The sequence below is a fragment of the Staurois parvus genome, unplaced genomic scaffold (assembly GCF_062004578.1).
Source record: "Staurois parvus isolate SC_StPar_1 unplaced genomic scaffold, SC_StPar_1.0 ptg001398l, whole genome shotgun sequence".
Classification (NCBI taxonomy): domain Eukaryota; kingdom Metazoa; phylum Chordata; class Amphibia; order Anura; family Ranidae; genus Staurois; species Staurois parvus.
In genome coordinates, this window is record NW_028319194.1 from 219,020 (window position 1) to 230,000 (window position 10,981).

General features: G+C 50.1%; 1 protein-coding gene across 6 annotated transcripts in view; it reads right to left on the reverse strand.

The window, feature by feature from the left end:
* The window catches only part of FOXN3 (forkhead box N3), a 301,639-nt gene that overhangs the window by 181,374 nt on the left and 109,284 nt on the right, over positions 1–10,981 (reverse strand). Inside the window, exon 1 of one of the 6 annotated variants that reach the window (XM_089661851.1) lies at positions 5,291–5,385. The exons of 3 other annotated variants lie outside the window; for them this stretch is intronic. The gene's annotated coding sequence lies outside the window, so the exon portion shown is untranslated. Of the gene's footprint in view, positions 1–2,371; positions 2,783–2,842; positions 3,096–5,290; positions 5,386–10,981 lie in introns of those variants that run through there. 2 more of the 6 variants (XM_089661852.1, XM_089661853.1) reach the window with 2 other exon arrangements.

Below are 10,981 nucleotides of genomic sequence, written 5' to 3' on the forward strand. Positions count from 1 at the left end.
GGGGGGCTCTAGCTGGTCAATAAAGGAGGCCTACGGGATGGGGGACTCTGGCGGAGTGATTAAGGGACACCGGCAGGATTGGGGGGGGGGCTCTGGCGGGTCAATAAAGGAGGCCTACCGGATGGGGGATTCTGGCGAGGTGATAAAGGGACACTGGCAGGATTGGGGGGGGGGCTCTGGCGGGTCAATAAAGGGAGGCCTACAGGACGGGGGGCTCTGGCGGGGTGATAAAGGGACACCAGCAGGATTGGGGGGGGGGGGCTCTAGCTGGTCAATAAAGGAGGCCTACGGGTTGGGGGATTCTGGCGAGGTGATAAAGGGACACTGGCAGGATTGGGGGGGGCTCTGGCGGGTCAATAAAGGGAGGCCTACAGGATGGGGGGCTCTGGAGGAGTGATAAAGGGACACCGGCAGAATTGGGGTGACTCTGGCGGGTCAATAAAGGGACACCTGCGAGACGAGGGAGAGTTCAGTCGGGGTATTAAAAGGAAGGCCGGGGGGCGGTCTGGGTCCCGTGAGAAACTCCGCTGCGCCTAACGAGGGAAGTCGGAATCCCAGGAGCCTCTAAACAGGAAAATGATATCATGGCTGACAGTAAAGTCGTTTAATTGCTCTGTTGCCATGGCGACACGCTGCTCTCTTCAGTGTAATTTGTTTATCAGCCAGTTACCTCCCTGAGAGACGGACCGCCGCGCTGGCAGCGTCTCGGCTCCTTTTACTTTCATTCCGCCGCAGATATCCGACGAGCGCTCACTTCTCACTGCCGGGGACAAGGGGTGGGGCTCTACCAAAGGGGGAGGAGCCTAAACTGTCTAAGTCAACTCATGTGGTAAGATTCAGCCTTCTGTAGCATTCCTGACCCACAGAGCTCACAATCTAATCAGCAACAGGTACATATTTAATGTCCCATTTACTTTCAAGCAAACCCCACCCAAAGCTCAAAGTTCATACTGGCTCCAATGTGATTGTACAATCTCTCTTTTAGCTCAGCATACACCTTACAATCTGACTGTATAATCTTCTTTAGGCCAACAACTATATAGCACAAGAGCCTGCCCGACTGGATACAGACTGAGTGGATAGATTAGGTTGGCCCTCATATTACAGTTTTGGTAAATCCAACGTGGATTGTATGATCTAAAAGCAACATGTATGCCGAGCCTAAGATTTTACAAAACTATGCAATGTGATCTTCTATGGAAACAATATGTAGCCAATCAGGAAAGCCCACTTACTACATATTTGTTGGTAGATCTAAAGAAGATTGTACAATCAGATTGTAAGGAATGACATCAGCTCAACGATTCTGGTAAGATATTTCTGGTGTCGCCCAACAGCCGCAGCGATTACGAAGCCAGACGAGGGTGTCACACACAGACACAGACACACGATTTTCCACAATGGATAATAAAGATCTGACAAATCCACCTATGGGAGACCCAAAAATACAATACAAACGAACGAGGTTGTTTCAATTTTCTTCGAATAATTCTGTATGAAAAGCCCTCATACCAAATATTGACACATCAACTGGTTACACATGTTGCAACCCAATTGTAAAATCGTCTTAAGCATCACTAGAATGTTACAATGTAACCACACAATCTATGTACAATAAACTGAACATTTAAAATGTTACAAAACCCCGGACCCCGCATTCACTATATCCGCTCTCCCCGGACCCCGCATTCACTATATCCGCTCTCCCCGGACCCTGCATTCACTATATCCGCTCTCCCCGGACCCCGCATTCACTATATCTGGTCTCCCCGGACCCCGCATTCACTATATCTGGTCTCCCCATACCCCGCATTCACTATATCTGGTCTCCCCATACCCTGCATTCACTATATCCGCTCTCCCCGGACCCCGCATTCACTATATCCGCTCTCCTTGGACCCCGCATTCCCCGGACCCCGCATTCCCTATATCCGCTCTCCCCGGACCCCGCATTCACTATATCTGCTCTCCCCGGACCCCGCATTCACTATATATGCTCTCCCCAGACCCCGCATTCACTATATCCGGTCTCCCCGGACCCCGCATTCACTATATCTGGTCTCCCTGGACCCCACATTCACTATATCCGCTCACCCCGGACCCCGCATTCACTATATCCGCTCTCCCCGGACCCTGCATTCACTATATCTGGTCTCCCCGGACCCTGCATTCACTATATCTGCTCTCCCACAGTACACACAACATGGAAATGCAATTATTTTAGTAAATATAAACTGCTAAATATCTCCTCATCAGCAGTATAGAGCAGTCTTGTGATTTCTATCAGTGTCCAGCAGAGCACTGGTTAAAGCTTGTAGAAGGAGTTAACAATCAGAATGTATGGTGTGTGGTGAGCTTTTCTTTTACCTACCATGCAATGGGTTTTGCAGTCTGATTGACACAACAGTTATTTGCACCGATTGTACAATCAGATTGCAACATGCGCTGCCATTTTAAAGAAGCAGGTAGAAAAATTGTGCAATCAGATTGCAGCATGTGTGGTCTTGTGGAAGAAGCAGAGAGGCACATAGAAATGCCAAGATTCTTTGTACGATTCTTTCAAACCACTCAAAAACGACAAAATGCCAAGCAATCGTTCTACGGACATCGCCACTCCTGAACTGTCAGCGCGCTGCTGTTTCTGCACCGAATTGGCAGACGCCAGATTACATATTGAGAAAAATGGGCAGACGTGGCCAATCTCATCAATGACAATCTGCGCTTCTTTTCTCCAATCGGATTGCTCCGGTGCGATTGGCGAGCCGCATATGGCGCAGGAAAGGCGCACACCCAGAGGGCGATTTCGTACAGAAAGTTGAGAAGACAGGAGAGAGTGAAATACTTTTCAGTGTTTTTATCCGGTAAGTCTCGGTTTCTCGGTGAGTAATCCGTTCTCCATCGCAGCTGATTTTGTCGGGCGCTCCGTCAGTCACAACCACCAGCTGACAACCAGCCAAACTCGCTGACAACCGGCCAAACTCGCTTCAGTCGCCAAAACACCAAAAGCCACGGAGCTCAGTCCTAAATCAGTCCTGAAGGCGAAGGGTTAATCTCTTAAAGGCACAGAGAGGGCGACCCAACAGCTGTCAGCTGACAACTTTTTTCCCTGTTTACAGTTTTCCTGGACAAAGAGGGCAAGGGGCGAGCCAGGCGGCCAGTGGGGGAGGGGGGGGGTAGAGGCGGGAGCTGTGATGTTGTGGGGGGCTAAGGTTTAGGGTGGAGGGCCAGATAGAGGTTGTTGTTCGGGGTGGAGAGGCAGGGAGGGGAGTTATTGCTGGAGGTGGAGTGGGAGGTGTTATTGTTGAGGGTGGAGAGCGGGGTGGGGGGGTTATTGTGGAGGGTGGGGCTTATGGCAGAGGGGTTATTGCTGAGGGTGGAGAGTGGGTGTGGTTAATATTGAGGGTGGAGAGGCAGGGAGGGGGGTTATGGTTGGGTTGAAGAGGTAGGGAGGGGGGTTATTGCTGGGGGTAGAGTGGGAGTTGTTATTGTTGAGGGTGGAGATTATGGCAGAGGGGTTATTGTTGAGGGTGGAGCTGGGTGTAGTTATTGTTGAGGGTGGAGCTGGGTGTAGTTATTGTTGAGGGTGGAGAGTGGGGTATCGTGGAGAGTGGGGTGGGGGGTATCAATGAGGGTGGAGAGGTGGTGGTGGGGGGTTACTGTCTGGGGTGGAGAGGCAGGGAGGGGGTTATTGTTGAGAATGGTGTGGTGGGGGTTGTTTTTGAGGGTGGAGAGATGATGGGGTGGAGGGATTGAAGGTGGAGAGGTGGCGGTGGGGTGGGAGTTGTTGTTGAAGGTGGAGAGGTGGCGGTGGGAGTTGTTGAGGGTGGAGAGGCAGTGGGGTGGAAGGGTTGAGGGTGGAGATGTGGCAGAGGGGGTTGTTGTTGAGGGTGGAGAGGAGGTGGGGTGGGGGTTGTTGTTAAAGGTGGAGAGGCGGTGGGGGTGGAGGGGTTGAAGGTGGAGGTGGGGGTTGTTGTTGAGGTGGGGTGGGGGTTGTTGATGAGGGTGGAGAGGTGGGGTGGGGGTGGTTGTTGAGGGTGGAGGGGTTGAAGGTGGAGAGGCGGCGGTGGGGGTTGTTGTTGAGGGTGGAGAGGCGGTGGGGTGGGAGTTGTTGTTGAGGGTGGAGAGGAGGTGGGGTGGGGGTTGTTGTTAAAGGTGGAAAGGCAGTGGGGGTTGTTGTTGAGGGTGGAGAGGTGGGGGTGGAGGTTGTTGTTGAGGGTGGAGAGGAGGTGGGGTGGGGGTTGTTGTTAAAGGTGGAGAGGCAGTGGGGGTTGTTGTTGAGGGTGGAGAGGTGGGGGTGGAGGTTGTTGTGGAGGGGATGAAGGTGGAGAGGTGGCGGTGGGGGTTGTTGATGAGGGTGGAGAGGTAGGGTGGGGGTTGTTGTTGAGGGTGGAGAGGTGGGGTGGGTTGTTAAAAGTGGAGAGGAAGTGGGGGTTGTTGTTGAGGGTGGAGGGGATGAAGGTGGAGAGGTGGTGGTTGTTGTTGTGGGTGGAGAGGTGGCGGTTGTTGTTGTGGGTGGAGGGGATGAAGGTGGAGAGGTGGTGGTTGTTGTTGTGGGTGGAGAGGATGAAGGTGGAGAGGTGGTGGTTGTTGTTGAGGGTGGAGAGGATGAAGGTGGAGAGGTGGCGGTGGTTGTTGAGGGTGGAGAGGATGAAGGTGGAGAGGTGGCGGTGGTTGTTGAGGTGGGGGTTGTTGATGAGGGAGGAGAGGGAGTGGGGGTTGTTGATGAGGGAGGAGAGGGAGTGGGGGTTGTTGTTGAGGGTGGAGAGGTGGGGTGGGGGTTGTTGTTAAAGGTGGAGAGGCAGTGGGGGTTGTTGATGAGGGTGGAGAGGTGTAGGGGTGAGAGGTGGGGGTTGTTGTTGAGGGTGGAGAGGCGAAGGGGGGGGGGTTGTGTTGTGTAAACAGCGGAGTTGATGAGGACTCAATGAAGGGGGTTTATGGGAAGCGGTGAGCTGTCAGCACTGGGGGGGGGTAGTTACTGTACTCGGCGCTGGCTCTGATTGGCTGCGGTGGCGGTCGGTCAATCCTGGTTGCCAGGAGACTGCACAAGCACCGCTCTTCCTCCATATTCCGCCATGGAGCAAAGGCTGGGAAATGCAGGGGGGGGGGGGGGGGTGTATATTCGGGGTGTGGGAACCCCACAGCTGCCAGTCACTGCCCTGCACTACAACACCCAGCAGACCCGCCCCTCCCCCCCGAAGTTCTGCAGCAGCTGAGACACCCAGGGAAAGTTGTCAGGGGAGGGGGAACCCAGGGCAGGACACGTTGTCACGGAGGGGGAGACACTACTCACCTGGCAGAGCGGGGTCACCCGGCAGCCGCCCGCAGAGGAGCCTGGGGAGGGAGGGGGCGCAGCACGTGGCTGGGGAACAGACTCAGACTCCGCTAAGAGGGGGGAGGGGCGGGGCCAGCCCGGGAGGGGCGGGGCAGCAGAGGGGACACTACGGGGACATTTAACCCCTTCCGGGACGGATACAAAGTTACCAGGAGGAGGAAACTTCATAGAAAGAGAGATCGGAACTATTATCATTACCTAACTATATCCTATCCCGGGTCTAGTATACAGGCAGTGTGTATATATATATATATTGGAGGCAGATAACACATTTGTATTCATCAACATAAAGGCCATCCAAGACATCTTGTCCCCAAAAGTGTCATTTCTACATGAATATAATTTATGTCGCGCCCTCATCAGCTGTGGCGTGGTACACGGTTATCGATCGATTGTAGAGGAATGGAAGAGAAGAATACGAAACAAAGTAACGTTGCGTCTAATAATCGTAACAATGTCAGCCCCATTCACACCGCAGCGTTTTGTAGCGCGAAGCTCCACCACGCTCAGGGCGAAAAAACATCAATCTTACTCTACGGAGACGGGTCCATTCTGCACCGCGAGCCGCCTGACGCTCGAAAAAGTTTTGGAGCTACTTTTGTAGCTCAAATTGGGCAGATTTGCACGTTACTGGTGCGTTTCTATTTCCATAGAAAAGAATAGAAACGTGCATTTTTGCACACTTTGACGTGCGTTTTGCGTGATGTTCTAATCAAATGAAAAAAAAATATATAAACCAATGTAAAATAAATACACATAAATAAAAAAAATCAAGATAAATAAGTAACCCTAGTCTTAAAAAAATTATATTTAAAACAATTAATAATAATACTAATAATAATAAACACCCAAACCCAAAAAAATGAATAACAATAATTAAAAAATATATATTTGTAATATTTTATTTCTTTTTTAGGTTTCAGGGGGTTAAGGTTATGGGTTAATTATTAATTTAAAGTATTTATTATTTTTATTTACTTGTGTATTTATTTTACACTTTAATCTATTATTATAAATAATGTTTTTTTTTGTTCAGGTTTAGGTGTTTATTATTATTAATAATATGTTTAATAGTTTTTTAAGGGATAGGGGGTTAAGGTTAGGGGTTAATCATTTATTTATTATTACATAGTATTTATTTATGATTATTTTTATTTACTTATGTATTTATTTTACATTTATTTATTATTATCATTATCACCCTAACTCTAACAAAAAATAAATAAATACACAATAAATAAAATGCTAACCAAACCCTAGCCCCTAATCCTAACCTTAACCTAACCCCTTACCATAACAAAAACAAAATATTAATACATTATTAAAAACAATAATAAAATAAAAGGTGATGAAAAATCTGAAGCAGAAAAACCTAGCAACAAATGATGCAACAGATGATATTTTTCTCTAGTGGCTAACAAAAAAAATGCCAAAGCTCAAAAACAGCTAAAAACGCTGTATGAAAACACGCAAAAATCATGGTAAAATATACACAAAAAATGCTACGCTCAGATGTGAATGGATCCTTAGTCGTTAGTTATAAATGTTTTCTATTAGCAGTAGGAGAGACCAAACAACGATTTTAATGCTCATAAATGCTGAAAAATTATGTCACTATATAACTACATATACATACATATATATACACACACACACATAGCCGCTCTCCCCAGACCCCGCATTCACTATATCCGCTCTCCCCGGACCCCGCATTCACTATATCCGGTCTCCCCGGACCCTGCATTCACTATATCCGGTCTCCCCGGACCCCGCATTCACTATATCCGCTCTCCCCGGACTCTGCATTCACTATATCCGGTCTCCCTGGACCCTGCATTCACTATATCTGGTCTCCCTGGACCCTACATTCACTATATCCGCTGTCCCAGGAACCTGCATTCACTATATCCGGTCTCCCAGGAACCTGCATTCACTATATCCGCTCTCCCCGGACCCCACAGTCACTATATCCGCTCTCCCCGGACTCTGCATTCACTATATCCGGTCTCCCTGGACCCTGCATTCACTATATCTGGTCTCCCTGGACCCTACATTCACTATATCCGCTGTCCCAGGAACCTGCATTCACTATATCCGCTCTCCCCGGACCCCACAGTCACTATATCCCCTCTCCCTGGACCCTGCATTCACTATATCCAGTCTCCCCGGACCCTGCATTCACTATATCTGGTCTCCCCGGACCCTGCATTCACTATATCTGGTCTCCCCGGACCCTGCATTCACTATATCTGGTCTCCCCTGGACCCCGCATTCACTATATACGCTCTCCCCGGACCCTGCATTCACTATATCTGGTCTCCCTGGACCCCTCATTCACTATATCCGCTCTCCCCGGACCCCGCAGTCACTATATCCCCTCTCCCTGGACCCCGCATTCACTATATCCGCTCTCCCCGGACTCTGCATTCACTATATCCGGTCTCCCAGGACCCCGCATTCACTATATCCGCTCTCCCCGGACTCTGCATTCACTATATCCGGTCTCCCTGGACCCTGCATTCACTATATCCGCTCTCCCCGGACCCTGCATTCACTATATCTGGTCTCCCTGGACCCTACATTCACTATATCCGCTGTCCCAGGAACCTGCATTCACTATATCTGTTCTCCCCAGACCCCGCATTCACTATATCCGCTCTCCCCGGACCCCGCAGTCACTATATCCCCTCTCCCTGGACCCCGCATTCACTATATCCGCTCTCCCCGGGCCCTGCATTCACTATATCTGGTCTCCCACAGTACACACAACATAGAAATGCAATTATTTTAGTAAATATAAACTGTTAAAAACTTTTTCTCATCAGCAGTATATAGCAGTCTTGTGACTTCAATGTCCAGCAGAGCACTAGTTAAAGCTTGCAGGAGATTTCATTCTCCTCTGAGGCTGTAGGACCCCTGACCTCTGCCTGGACAGTGCTGATTGGCTCTGTACTGAACACATGCACTCTCGCCAAAAAAAAAAAAAAAAAACCCTATCTAGCAATACCAAACTGAGCATGTGCAACTTGCCCCCAAGGCTCTGCTCTATTAGCAGATGGATTGGGGACAGTAGAAGAAGGGAAACATCAGAGAAGACAGGATCAAACAGCCTTTTTACACAATGCGGAGGATTAACCCCTTAGGTTCCACAGTGAGTATAACAAGCATGCTTTACTGCATCTACAGACTGATTGGACTGTTGCAGGTTCAGGAACACTTTAGTGGATTACATACGGCGCCCCACGTATGACAAATCTCTATTGTTATCTCTGTGATCTGCCGCAGGCGTGATCACCGGAAAGGTTCCCCACCTTCTGCGCAAAGTTCGCAGCGTTTGTCAGATTGCAGATTTCGCCCACAGCAAAACTCAGAGGAATTCTCCAGGTGGGCGGAGCCTGCAGAGGAGACGAATGAACCGAGCCGTCTGCAGCGAGCGTCGTGAGCGTGAGCGATCGCCGTCTGCATCTTCCTGGGGAGAGACGAGAGAACCCGAACAAAACAAACCACAAATCCTACAGCCCATGGGGCTCATTCACCAAAACAGAGGCCTGTCTAAATTCATTTTAGATTGTAAGCTCCATGAGCAGGCCCCTCCTACTTCTGTACTGAACGGTATTGTAATTGTACCACCCCCCTCCCCTCCCCCTGAGCAAACTGTTGGCGTTATACTGTATAAATCCTGTATTATAATAAGGTTTTAACCCCCTTCATGACCAGGTCATTTTATTTGCTATTCAGCACTGCAGTACTTTAACCACTTGACGACTGGGCCATAGCCGAATGATGGCTACAGCAAGGTTGTCTAGTTCTGGGAGGGCGTCGTATGACACCCTCCAGAACCACGCCCCTTGGGATGTGCACCTGGTGAGCTCTGCGATCGCTGTGTCCACCGGACACAGCTGATCACATGACATGGTAAAGGGCCAATCACAGCACCCTTTTACCACGTGATCAGCTGTGTGCAATGACACCGATTATCACAATGTAAATACATCTGCCAGTTATCGGCTGCACTGTCCCCGCGCTGTGAGAGGACAGCCGGTAATCAGCAAATGAATATAGGCAGTCCGTGCAGCCCCCAGCCTCAACAGTGTCCTTCAGTGCTGCCAGTCCGTGTCCATCAGTGCAGTCAGTCCGTGTCATTCAGTGAAGCCAGTCCATGTCCATCAGTGCAGTCAGTCCGTGTCCTTCAGTGAAGCCAGTCCGTGTCCATCAGTGCTGTGAGTCAGTGTCCATCAGTGCAACCTAGCAGTGTCCTATGCCACCAGCTAGCGATCATCTGTGCCACCAGTCAGTGTCCATCAGTGCAGCCAGTCAGGTTCCATCAGTGCAGCCTATCAGTTTCCTATGCTGCCAGCTAGTGATCATCTGTGCTGCCAGTCAGTGTCCATCAGTGTGGCCAGTGTCCATCAGTGCAGCCAGTCCATGTCCATCAGTGCTGCCAGTTCATGTCCATCTGTGCCGCAAGTAAGTGTCCATCAGTGCAGTCAGTCAGTGTCCATCAGTGCAGCCTATCAGTGTCCTATGCCGCCAGCTAGTGATCATCTGTGCCACCAGTCAGTGTCCATCAGTGCAGCCTATCAGTGTCCTATGCCGCCAACTAGTGATCATCTGTGCCACCAGTCAGTGTCCATCAGTGCAGCCAGTCAGGTTCCATCAGTGCAGCCTATCAGTTTCCTATGCTGCAAGCTAGTGATCATCTGTGCCGCCAGTCAGTGTCCATCAGTGTGGCCAGTGTCCATCAGTGCAGCCAGTCCATGTCCATCAGTGCTGCCAGTTCATGTCCATCTGTGCCGTCAGTAAGTGTCCATCAGTGCAGTCAGTCAGTGTCCATCAGTGCAGCCTATCAGTGTCCTATGCCGCCAGCTAGTGATCATCTGTGCCGCCAGTCAGTGTCCAGCAGTGCAGCCAGTCAGGTTCCATCAGTGCAGCCTATCAGTTTCCTGTGCCGCCTGTCAGTGTCCATCAGTGTGGCCAATCAGTGCTGCCAGTGTCCATCAGTGTGGCCAATCAGTGCCCCTCAGCGCCGCCAGCCAGTGTCCCGGGACACGGGAGTCCATCCAAATGAATGGGCTCTTCTGTCTGCAAATTGCAGCCCGCACATATGTGAACCTGGGCTAAAACCAGGAAGCTGATTGGCTCCCATGCACAGCTGCAGCAGATTTTAGTGAATCTCCCCCCTTTGAGTCGCTGACCACAAGAATGCAGAGAAGGAGAAAAAGTTGCAACAAAAGTGTGAATAAAAAAAAAAAAAAGGAGTACAAAGCAGACAAACCCCCGAACAGACGACAGACGGACAAACACGAGCGACGTTTCCTGTCTGTACAGCCAAACAGAAGGGCGACGTTACGACAGCCACACAAGTCGCCCGGCTCATGAAAAGGTGACTAATGAGCGGATTCTTAGCGCCTATAAATTATTCAGCTCAGCGCTGATCCTTCTACAGCCAATCAGGAGAGGAAAGTTCAGGACACGTCGAAGGTTGATGCTTGGGAGAGTGCGACTTTTATGTATTGTTCACAATCGCTTCCACTCGGATACGTTTGGCATTTTCATGGATTGTTTTAGGCTCCGATCACATTTGTGTGATTTTAATTGCGACTTTACAGTGTGACTTGATGTGACTTTGGCTTTGGCCAAGGATGATCG